The 12560-nt window shown below is 45.8% G+C and overlaps 1 non-coding gene across 1 annotated transcript; it reads left to right on the forward strand.

Annotated features, from left to right (window-relative positions):
- The first annotated feature begins 2205 nt into the window (after positions 1-2205).
- On the forward strand, positions 2206-2343 carry LOC114809574. Its single transcript, XR_003757350.1, has one exon. It is a non-coding gene; the product is annotated as a small nucleolar RNA SNORA7 (small nucleolar RNA).
- Positions 2344-12560: the final 10217 nt, after the last annotated feature.

A 12560-nucleotide genomic window follows, 5' to 3' on the forward strand; every position in this document is an offset into this window, starting at 1 on the left:
TGAACCCCTTCTTCTGGAAACATTATCTAACTTTGGCTTCACTGACACAGTCTACTTCTGGTCCTCCTCCTATCACTTTGGCCACTGAACTCTCAAACTCTCTTGCCAGTTCCTTCTCTGTCTCCCGTACTTTACTGTGGGAATCCTTCAAGGCTTAGTTCTGGGCCCCTTTTATTTTCCAACTATACCCACACTTTGACTTCAACCACCATCTCTACAGGGAAGAAGCCTGAACCTACCTCCCAAGCCCTAACCTCTCTCCTTCTCTGCCATCTCGCATTTCCTCTTGTCTTCGGGTCATCTCTACTTGGATGTTCCACCAATGCCTTCCCATCAGTTTCTCCCGTGGCTTAGTGGATAGAGCACGGATCTGGAAGTCAGAAGCTCATGGCTTCTAATCCTGGCTCTGCCACTTGTCTGCTGTGTGACTTCGGGTAAGTCACTTCACTTCTCTACGCCTCAGTTCCCTCATCTGTAAAATGGGGATTAAGACTGTAAGCCCTGTGTGGGCTAGGGACTGTGTCCAACACAATAACCTCGTATCTACTACCCCAGTGCTTAGAATAGTTCCTGGCACAGAGTTAGCACTTAACAAATATCAAAAATATTATTATTGTTATTACTACCTCAAATTTAACATGTCCAAAACATAACCTCTCATCTTGCTACTCAAGCCCTGTCCTTTCCCAGACTTCCGATCCCTATCCTCCCTATCCCTGATGCCACCACTATTGGAATTAAACTGCACTTATGTCTCTCCATCAACCCTCATAGTGAGTGTCACCTAGTCTTGTCAGCTCTACCTTCCCAACATCTCTAGAATCCTCCCCTTCCTCTCCATCCGAATGACTTCAATCCTAATCAAAGCACTTCTATTTTACCTTGACAACAATATCAGCCTCCACACTTGTCTCCTGCCTCCGGCCTTTGCCCTCGCTGGTCCATACTTTGCTCTGCTGCCCAGATCATTTTTCTAAAAAACATTTGAATCCCTATCTCCCCACTCCTCAAGGACCTCCAGTGACTTCCCATCTACAGCCATTTCAAACTGAAACTCAGAACCATTGGCTTTAAGGCACTTAACCAGTTTTCCCCCACCTACCTAACCACACTGATCTACTACAACCTAACCCACACTCTCGGCTCCTCTAATGCCAAGCCCCTCACTGTACCTCGAGCACATCTTTCTCACCACTGATATTTTGCCCATGTTCTCCCTCTGGCCTGGAATTCACATCCCCCTAAAATCTGACAGCTTTCCATTCTTCCCACTTTCAAAGCCATACTAACGCCACACATCTTACAAGAGACCTCCCCTGACTAGGCCCTCATTTTTCCTACTTGCTCTCCCTCTTATCTGCCTTTCACTTGGATCTTATCTGCCTTTGCACTTGGATCGACCTCCAGCCCCACATCACTTATGTTCGCATCATGTTATTCTTCCAGCCCCCTATCATTAATTTATTTTATTGTCTTTCTCCCACTCTGAACTTCTCGTGGGCATTGATTGTGTCTTCCAATCTTGTACTCTACCAAGTGCCTAGTACAGTGCTCAGCACAAAGTAGGTGTTTAGTAAATACTATTGATGGATGTAAAAAGGAGAAACTTCCGATCCCCTCCTTATCGCCTCTCTCGTAATTCGTAAACGTGACATTTGAAGAAAGAGCTCACTAAAGTCAATTAGCTATTCCACACTATTCATGCTTGGTGACTTGTAAATTATTTTCTTTCAGGCCTTCCCAGAATAGGTATTCATGCTGTTCAGGATACTAGATAGTTCCTTTCAACATTCAAAAATGAAAAAGCAATGAATAGGAACCCTCAACAATGATCAAAATATAAATGGCCTTCAGTGCTTTTGATTAACTATTATATAGCACTATTGCCTTCAATTTCCTTGAGATAAGCAAAGAAGAAAGTCTATTTCTAAGATGTTATGCAAACATTAAATATGTTTCTACAGGAAAAAATTATGCCTTTCCTTTTCCTCTGCTTTTTCCAATGCGGTTCAGGCTAAATAATCATGCTAAACCAAGCAATCTTTTTATCACCATAACTGTTTTCTGATCACATGAATCTTTGTAGTATACACTTTATGCATATTCAACTATAAAACTGAGGAGCAGAGAAGGTAATTGTGAAGTGATTCATTCTTTCGGAGGGTAAAATATATATCTCTCTTTTGCATATTCTAGCATCCAACTCTCCTCTCAGGGTTGCACCTGGAGAGTTTCCAGTACTCTACCAGTCTCAACTACGGGAGGAAGAGTCAAGCAGAGTCCTACCCATTCCATTCCTAGCTTGGGCAGTGACTAGGGAGTGGAAGGCAATCTGCTACAGCCCAAAACTCACCTGTGCCAGACAGCAGCGGCATAGGAGAGAATCGAGGGTGGACACTCAGGTTTACTGCGCGGAAGGAAGCAATGGAAACCGCTTCGGTATTTTTACCCAGAAAACTCTGTGGATCCACTAGCAGAATGACTGCAGATGGAAGTGGAGCCTTCTGGGAGAGATAGGTTCATAGCGTCACTATGGGTCGGTGAAGACTCGACATCATAAGACAAGACAAGCATCAAGCAACTATGTAGTTTCTTTGCAAACTACCTCGAAGAATCTTTTAATAAGGGTCCTTATAATGGCCGTTTTGTTTTTAAATGGTATTGGTTATGCACTTATTCTGTACCAGGCCCTGTTCCAAACACTGTTGTGGGTACATGTTAATGAAGTTGGACACAGTCCACGTCCCACATGGGAAAGACAGTCTTAATCCCATTTTTACAGATGACATAACTGAGACACAAATAAATTAAGTGACCTTCCCAAGGTCACACAGCAGACAAGTGACGGTGCTGGGATTAGAACCCAGTTCCTTCTGACTCCCAGGCCCGGGCTCTAGCCACTAGGCCAACGTGAAGTATGGATGAGGGTGGGGAGAGTCCCTTCCTTGACTCTGCTTCCGTTCCAACTATTCCCCCCTCTCCCACCTATTATTCCTGCCAAACTCTTTGAGTGAGTAATTTATTCCTTCTACCTTGACTTCTTCTCCTCCAACTCTCTCCAAGAGTCCCTGCAATATGGCTTCATCCCCTTCCACTTGACTGAAACTCTTCTCTCCAAAGTCACCAGTGATCTCTTTGCCAAAAAAATGGATGCTACTCCATCCTATTTCTCCTTGACCTTTCTGTTACCTTTGGACATAATGGACCACCTCCTTGTCCCGGATACATTATCCAGTCCTGTCTTCATAGACATTTTCCTCTTCTGGTTTTCTGGTAGTTACCTTTTGGACTTTTTCACCTGTTCCTCTTTCGGCTCCCACTCACTAACTTTAGGAGTCCCTCTAGAATCAATTCTAAGCCTCTTCTATTTTCCATCTGTAGCCACTCCCTTTGGAGAACTCGCTTGCTTGCGTGGCTTCAACTACCATCTCTATGCTGATGACTCCCAAATCTACATCTCCAGCCTTGATCTCCCCTTATCTCTGCAATTTTGCATTTTCTTCTGGCTTCAGGATATTTCTCTTTTACATGTCCAAAACAGAACTTAAAATCTTCCATCCAAAATTATCTTATTTTCCCGACTGACCCATCACTGTAGACACCACCACCAGCCATACTACCTTATCAGCCTGTAACACGACTCATCCCTCTCCTTTAACCTGTACATCAACCAGTAACTAAATCTTGACAATTCTATCTCCATAACATGTCCGGAATTCACTCCTGCCACTGATTCAATCTGCTCCCACAATAGTTTATTCATTCAGTCAATAATATTTATTGAGCACTTACTCTGTGCACAGCACTGGGGAGAGTACAAGAGAAAAAAAAATACCCAGACACATTCCCTGCCTACAACGAGCTTATAGTCTAGAGGGGTAGACAGACATTAATATAAATAAAATTACAGTTATTAATTAATGAATGATGACATTTGTTAAGGGCTTACTATGTGCCAGGCACTGTTATAAATGCTGGGGTGGGTACAGACACAGTCCCTATCCCACATTGGGTTCACAGTCTCAATTCCCATTTTGCAGATGAGGTAACTGAGTTATAAAGTGAAGTGACTTGACTAAGGTCACCCAGCAGACATTGACAGAGTGGGGATTAGAACCCAGGTCCTTCTGACTCCCAGGCCCATGCTTCAACATGCTGCTTTTTTTTTTTTTTTTGCTCCTGGCTTATCTATGCACTTAGTTCAAACCCTAAGCACTTCAGTACTCACTCTGCACCCACCTACAAAGCATTTTATATGTTCATTCATTCATTCAATCGTATTTATTGAGTGGTTACTGTGTGCAGAGCACTGGAAAGTGCAATTCCACAATAATGGGAAGCAATCTCTGCCCACACCAGGATTACGGTCTAGAAGGGGGGCTACAGACATCAAAACAAGTAAACAGGCCTCAGTATAAATAGAATTAGAGATATGTACATATAGACACATGTGCTGATGCAAGGTAGCTGATGCAGTAACCCACTCGGAATAGGATGAGTGATTGTACTAACATGGTAGCGGGTGGGATGGAGAAGAAAGGGCGGATCTTGGTGATGCTGTGAAGGTGAGACAGGCAGGTTTTGGTGATGTGTGGGGTGAATGAGAGAGCAGAGTCAAGGTTGACACCAAGGTTGCGGGCCTGTGAGACGGGAGGGATGGAATTCCCCTTGACTCTATTTATTGCCACTGTTCTTGTCTGCCCGTCTCCCCCGATTAGACTGTAAGCCCATCAAAGGGCAGGGGCTGTCTCTATCTGTTGCCGATTTGTACATTCCAAGCGCTTAGTACAGTGCTCTGCACATAGTAAGCGCTCAATAAATACTTTTGAATGAATGAATGAAAAGTGTCGTCCACAGTGATGGGAAAGTTAGGGAGAGGACAGGGTTCGGGAGGGAAGATAAGGAGTCCAGTCTTGGACATGTTGAGTTTTAAGTGGAGGGAGGATATCCAGGTGGAGATGTCCTGAAGGCAGGAGGAGATGTGAGCGGGAGAGAGGGAGAGAGAACAGGGGAGGAGATGTAGATTTGGATGTCATTCGCGTAGAGAGGATAGTTGAAGCCATAGATATCCTTATACTTGATTTCTTCCCTTATCTGTAATTTATTTCATTGTCTGTCTCCCCCTTTAGACCATAAACCCTTGAGAGCAGGGTTTCTGTCTACCAACTATATTGCAACCTCTCAAGTGCTCAGTACAGTGTTTTGCAAAAAGTAAGTGCTTAATTATTATCATTGGGAGATGGATTAAACACTCAGGTGCAGAGGTTCTGGAGAGGCAATAGGGTGGATATACGAAGGATAAATTAGAAATTAATCGGGGAAGGCTGGAAATGCTTTACAGCCAACTACTTTTCACAGTAAATCTGGATTAGACATTCACCATTACTTTAAAGCAACAGGATCCATTAAGAAAGACAATTACCTTCTTAGGTTTTATCGGCAATATATCATACTGGGTTGCGTCACTTGTCTGAGGACGAGTGCTTCGAACAGAAAATGCCATTGTCTTTAATAAGGCAGGCTACCAGTTTCTCATTGATCGATGATAATCCCTCTAATTAGATTTAGGCAGTCCTAGTCATTCCTATTTAAAATGTGATTTTAAGTGGGATGGCACATTTGCTTATAGAAGAACCACATCTAACTGCTTAAAATGGGAAAGATTTCTTTTCAGTTCACAAACTATAAAAAGGTGTTTGACTGATTTACCCCTCCGAGCAGATATAACAAAAAAAAAAATCACACCTCTTTTCAGAGTACTTAGTGTTAATTTGGTGCATATCGCCTTACAAGCGGTCTAGAAAGAGTGTATTCTATTATGGAAAGAAAGCTGCCAACTACCAGTAATAACAGATTAACTGTAAACTCACATATTGAAAAGAAGGGAGGGGTTTTGGGGTTTTTTTTAATTGCCTTTCAAAGAAGCTTGGCAAGTAGTAAGGGCTCAACAAATACCACACATATTATTATTATTATTGTTATTATTTCTTTTTGACATTTCTCAAGATTGAATACAGTTGTTGGCAACTCTTTCAAAGAGATGGAAGTGGGAAGTGGCCTGAATAAAGTGACCATGTTTGGTGGAATATAAAGTTGGGCAAAAATGGGGTGACTACAGTCCTCCAATTTATCATGGGAAGACAGTCAGTGATTCACAGTTAGGAGGGAGATAAATGAAGAAACTGGAAAAAAAGAGAGAAAAGGAGAGAGAATGAGGAAGAGAGAGAGAGAGACTGCCAAAAGGAAGCATATAAATAAAAGGGATGGAGGAAGAGACAAAGAAAAACTGGAAGAAAAGCTGAGAGAAAGGACGAAATGGAGACAGAAAGGTAGGTATATGGAGAGGCAGAGAAATACAGAGATTAAAGAGATAGACAGCTGAGGCAAAAAGAGAGAAGAGAATACTGATAATGATACTTATTAATATTTGAATAATGCTTGACTAATACCACTTGCCAAGCATGGTACTAAGCACTGGAGTAGGTACAAGATGATCAAGTTGGACACAGACCCTGTCCCGCATGGGGCTCACTGCTCAATTAGAAGGGAGTAGGATTTGATTCCCATTTTACAAATGAGGAAGCTGAGATACAGAAAATCAGTCAATCATATTCATTAACTAATTACTGTGTGCAGAGGACTGTATTAAGCACTTGGAAGAATACTACATAAGAGAGTTGGTAGACATGTCCCCGAACCCCAAGGAGCTTAGAATGATAATGGCATTTTGTTAAGCACTTACCATGTGCCAGGCATTGTTCTGAGCACTGGGGTGAATACAAGATAATCAAATTGGACACACGCCCTGTTCCACATAGGCCTCATGGTCTTAATCCCGGGAACTGAAGCACACAGATGTTAAGTGACTTGCCCAAGGTCATGTAGCAGGCAAAAGACAGAGGCAGAATTAGAACCCACGATCTTCTGACTCCCAGGCCCATGCTCTATCCAGTATGCCCTGCTGCTTCTACCCAGCAGCTGACCATAGGGGGTAATGGACATTAAAATAAATTACAGATATGTACATAAGTGCTGTAGGGCTGCGTGGGGGTTTAGTAAAGTGTACAAATTCAAGTGCAAAGGTGATGCAAAAGGGAGGGGGAGTAGGGGGAATGAGGCCATAGTAAGGGAAAGCCTCTAGGAGATGCAATTTTAATAAGGCTTCGAAGGTGGGGAGAGTGATGGTATGTCAGATACAAAGGAGGGAAGAGTTCTGGGTCAGACAGATGTAGAAGAACAGTGGCTGGTAAAAAAATGTGTGATTGAGGTACAAGGTTGGTGTTAGAGGAGCAAAGTGAGGATTCCAATCTGGCTTCCGTCCCCTCCACTCTACCGAGACTCCTCTCTCTAAAGTCACCCATGACCTTCTTGCCAAATCCAATGGTTCCTACTCTATTCTAATCCTCCTTGACCTCTCAGCTGCCTTTGCCACTGTCGACCATCCCCTTCTCTTCCACACCTTATCTCACCTTGGCTTCACGGACTCCGTCCTCTCCCGGTTCTCCTCTCATCTCTCTGGCCGGTCGTTCTCGGTCTCCTTCGCAGGCGCCTCCTCCCCCTCCCATCCTCTAACTGTTGGAGTTCCTCAAGGGTCAGTTCTTGGCCCTCTTCTGTTCTCCATCTACACTCACTCCCTCGGTGAACTCATCCGCTCTCACGGCTTCAACTATCATCTCTATGCAGATGACACGCAGATCTACATCTCTGCCCCTGTTCTCTCCCCCTCCCTTCGGGCTCGTATGTCTTCCTGCCTCCAGGATGTCTCCACCTGGATGTCTGCCCACCACCTAAAACTCAACATGACCCAAACTGAGCTCCTCATCTTCCCTCCCAAGCCCGGTCCTCTCCCTGACCAATAAAGTTGGTATTTGTTAAGTGTTTACTATGTGCAAAGCACTGTTCTAAGCACTGGGGGAGATACAGGGTCATCGGGTTGTCCCACGTTAGGCTCACAGTTAATCCCCATTTACAGATGAGGTAACTGAGGCACAGAGAAGTTGAGTGCCTTGCCCACAGTCACACAGCTGACAAGTGGCAGAGCTGGGAGTCGAACTCATGACCCCTGACTCCGAAGCCCAGGCTCTTTCCACTGAGCCACACTGCTTACCCATCACCGTGGATGGTATGACCATCCTTCCCGTCTTTCAGGCCAGCAACCTCGGTGTCATCTTTGATCGTCTCTCTCGTTCACCCCACACATCCGATCCGTTACCGAGACCTGCCGATCTCACCTTTATAATATCGCCAAGATCCACCCTTTCCTCTCCACCCAAATGGCTACCTTACTGCTACAGGATCTCGTAATATCCCAGCTAGATTATTGTCTCAGCCTTCTCTCTGATCTCCCTTCCTCCTGTCTCTCCCCGCTCCAGTCTGTTCTTCACTCCGCTGCCCGGCTCATCTTCCCGCAGAAATGCTCTGGGCCTGTCACTCCCCTTCTTAAAAAACTCCAGTGGTTGCCTCTCGACCTCCGCATGAAACAAAAACTTCTCACTCTAGGCTTCGAGGCTGTCCATCACCTTGCCCCTTCCTACCTCTCCTCCCTTCTCTCTTTCTACCGCCCATCCCGCACGCTCCGCTCCTCTGCCACCCTCCTCCTCGCCGTCCCTCGGTCTTGCCTATCCCGCCGTCGACCCCCGGGCCGCGTCCTCCCGCGGTCCTGGAATGCCCTCCCTCCTCACCTCCGCCAGGCTAATTCTCTTCCCCTCTTCAAATCCCTACTTAAAGCTCACCTCCCCCAAGAGGCCTTCCCACACTGAGCTCCCCTTTTCCCTCTGCTCCTTCTACCACCCCCCCCTTCACCTCTCCACAGCTAAACCCTCTTCTCCCCCCTTTCCCTCTGCTCCTCGCCCTCTCCCTTCCCCTCCCCTCAGCAATGTACTCGTCCGCTCGACTGTATATATCTTCATTACCCTATTTATTTTGTTAATGAGATGTACATCGCCCTGATTCTATTTATTTGCTATTGTTTTAATGAGATGTTCTTCCCCTCGATTCTATTTATTGCCTTTGTTCTTGTCTGTCCGTCTCCCCCGATTAGACTGCAAGCCCGTCAAAGGGCAGGGACTGTCATTCTGTTACCGATTTGAACATTCCAAGCGCTTAGTACAGTGCTCTGCACATAGTAAGCGCCCAATAAATACTATTGAATGAATGAATGAATGAGGGATCAAGGTAATTAAATGCTTTAAATAATAAAAATAATAATAATAATGGTATTCATTAAGTGCTTACTATGTGCCAGGCACTGTACTAAACACTGGGGTGGATACAAGCAAATCAGCTTGGGCACGGCCCTGTCCCACATGGGGCACATAGTCTTAATCTCCATTTCACAGCTAAAGTAACTGAGGCACAGAGAACTGAAGTGACTTGCCCCAAGATAATAGTAATGATTATGGTATTTGTTAAGTGCTTCCTATGTGCCAAGCACTGTTCTAAGCCCTCGGGCAGTTACAGGGTAATCAGGTTGTCCCACATAAGGCACATAGTCTCAATCCCCATTTTACAGAGGTAACTGAGCCCAGAGAAGTTAAGTGACTGGACCAAAGTCACACAGCTGATAAGTGGCAGAGTTGGGATTGGAACCCATGACCCCTGACTCCCAAGTCTGGGCTCTTTCCACTGAGCCTCACTGCATCTCATACTTACTATAAAAATCACCTCCTCCAAGAGGCCTTCCCAGACTGAGCTCCTCTTCCCCCTCTACTCCCTCTGCCATCCCCCCTTTACCTCTCCGCAGCTAAAGCCTCATTTTCCCCTTTTCCCTCTGCTCCTCCACCTCTCCCTTCCCATCCCCACAGCACTGTACCCGTCCGCTCAACTGTATATATTTTCGTTACCCTATTTATTTTGTTAATGAATTGTACATCGCCTTGATTCTATTTAGCTGCCATGGTTTTTATGAGATGTTCTTCCCCTTGACGCTGTTTAGTGCCATTGTTCTTGTCTGTCCGTCTCCCCCGATTAGACCGTAAGCCCGTCAAACGGCAGGGACTGTCTCTATCTGTTGCCGACTTGTTCATCCCAAGCGCTTAGTACAGTGCTCTGCACATAGTAAGCGCTCAATAAATACTATTGAATTGAATGAATGAATGAACTATGTGCCAGGCACTGTACTAAGTACTGGGGTGGGTACAAGTCAATCGGGTTGGACACAGTCTTGTCCATGGTGGGGCTCACAGTCTCCATTCCCATTTTACAGATGAAGAAACCAAGGCCCAGAGAACTGAAGTGACTTGCCCAAGGTCACAAAACAGATGAACGGCAGAGCAGGGATTAGAACTCATGACCTTCTGACTCCCAGAACCGTGCACTATCCACTACGCCATGCTGCTTCCCCTGATATCCCAGCTGTCCTGTTTTGGACATGTTCGGTTTGAGAAATCAGCAAGAAATCCAGAAAGAGGTGTCCTGAAGGCTGAAGGAAATACGAGATTGCATGGAAGGAGAAAAATCAGACATGAGATGCAGATTTGGGACTAAATCTGTATAGCGATGATAGTCGAAGCCTTGAGAGCGAATGAATTCTCCAAGGGAGTGGGGGTAGATGGAGAATAGAAAGGGTGCCTGAGCTGACCCTTGAGGGACCCCCACAGTTAGGGGGTGGGAGGTAGAGGACGAGTGGGCAGGGAATGTGTCTCTTCTATTGTTGTATTGTACTCTCCCAAACACTTAGTACAGTGCTCTGCGCGCAGTCAGTCCTCAAGAAATACGATTGATGGATCGAGCTCCCAAAATAAAGTGAGGAGGAGCGGCCAGAGAAATAGGAGGGGAACCAGGAGAGGATAATGTAGGTGAAGCCAAGGTTTCAAGGAGGAAGTGGTCAACAATTTTGAAGGCAGCTGGGAAGTCAAGGAGGACTAGGATGAAGTAGAGGTCCTTGGAATTGGCAAGCAGGAGATTGTTGGTGACCTATGAGAGGGCAGTTTTTGTGGATTGAAGGAAGCAGAAGCCATATTGAAGGGAGCCAAGGAGGGAATTGGTGAGGAAGTAGAGGCAGCGTTTGTCGATCATTTTTTCTACAAAAAATGTTCAGGACATATCTCCTCGGTCCTCAGAGAACTCCAGTGGTTGCCCATCCACCTCCACATCATACAGTACCTCCTCATTATTGGCTGTAAATCACTCAATCATCTTTTCCCATCCTACCTCACCTCGCTATTCTCCTTCTACAACCGAGCCCGCACACTTCGTTCCTCTAGTACCAACCTTCTCACTGTGCCTCGGGATCACTTAACCCAATGCTGACCAGTGGCCCACATCCTGCTTCTGACCAGGAATGACCTCCCTCCTCAAATCAGCCAGACAATTCCTCTACCCGCCTTTAAAGCCTTATTAAAGTCACATCTCCTTCAAGAGACCTTCCCTGACTAGGCCCGTCCTTTCCTCTTCTCCTACTCCCTTCTGCATCGCCCTGACTTTCTCTCTTTGCTCTTTTCCCCCTCCCAGCTACATTGCACACACACACACACACACACACACACACACACACACACACACACGTAATTCATTTATTTGTATTGATATCTGCCACCCTACCTCTAGACTATAAGCTCTTGGCAGGGAATGTGTCTGTTTATGGTTGTATTGTACTCTCCCAAGTGCTTAGTAGAGTGGTCTGCACACAGTAAGTGCTCAATAAATATGACTGAGTGAATGAATGAATGGATAACCCTCTCAAGGAGTTTGGAGAGGAATGGTAGGAGGCCTTCCCAGATTAGCCCCACCTTTCCTCCTCTTCCACTCCCTTCTCTGTCACCCTCACTTGCTCCCTTTGATCTTCCCCCTTCCCATCCCCCAAGCACTTCCTCTGGGCGGGTGCCCCTTCTGCCCCCCGGCCCCAGGGTGGGTGGGGAGTGAGGGAAGGGGCTGGAGCTGTTTCTGCCATCTCCCGGAACTGTGGGCTTCAGTTTCACGAGAGCCTCTGGAGGGGCTGGGGCGTCACGTGTACATATCTGTAATTTTATTGATTTCTATTGATGTCTGTCTCCCCTCCTTTAGACCGTTAACTCGTTGTGGGCAGGGAATGTGACCTTTTATTGCTATGTTGTACTTTCCCAAGTGCTTAGTACAGAGCTTTGCACTCAGTAAGCTCAATATATACAATTGAATGAATGAATGAATGAATGAATGAGGAAGATGAGATAGTAAATGGCAGAATCCGTGAGGTCAAGGGAGGATTTTTTAGGTCTTTTTAGGGTAGGGGATACAAGAGAATGCTTGAAAGCTATTGGCGAGTGAACAGTTGAAGATGGTGGTCAGGGAGGGAAGGACGGGTGCTGGGGTGGGAAAGTGTTTTGATAAGATGCAAATGGAGGGCCTGCAGCCACTCCCAAAAGTGAGTGAGAAGCAGCATGGTCTAGTGAAAACAGCCCAAGCCTGGGAATCAGAAGGTCATGCGTTTTAATCTGAACCCGCCACTCGTCTGCTGTGTGACCTTGGGTAAGTCACTTCACTTCTCTGAGCCTCAGTTACCTGATCTGTAAAATGGGATCGAGACTGTGAGCCCTACATGGGACAGGGATTGTGTCCAAGCCGATTTGCCTGTATCCACCCCC

Source organism: Ornithorhynchus anatinus, chromosome 2 (genome assembly GCF_004115215.2).
Source record: "Ornithorhynchus anatinus isolate Pmale09 chromosome 2, mOrnAna1.pri.v4, whole genome shotgun sequence".
Classification (NCBI taxonomy): Eukaryota; Metazoa; Chordata; class Mammalia; order Monotremata; family Ornithorhynchidae; genus Ornithorhynchus; species Ornithorhynchus anatinus.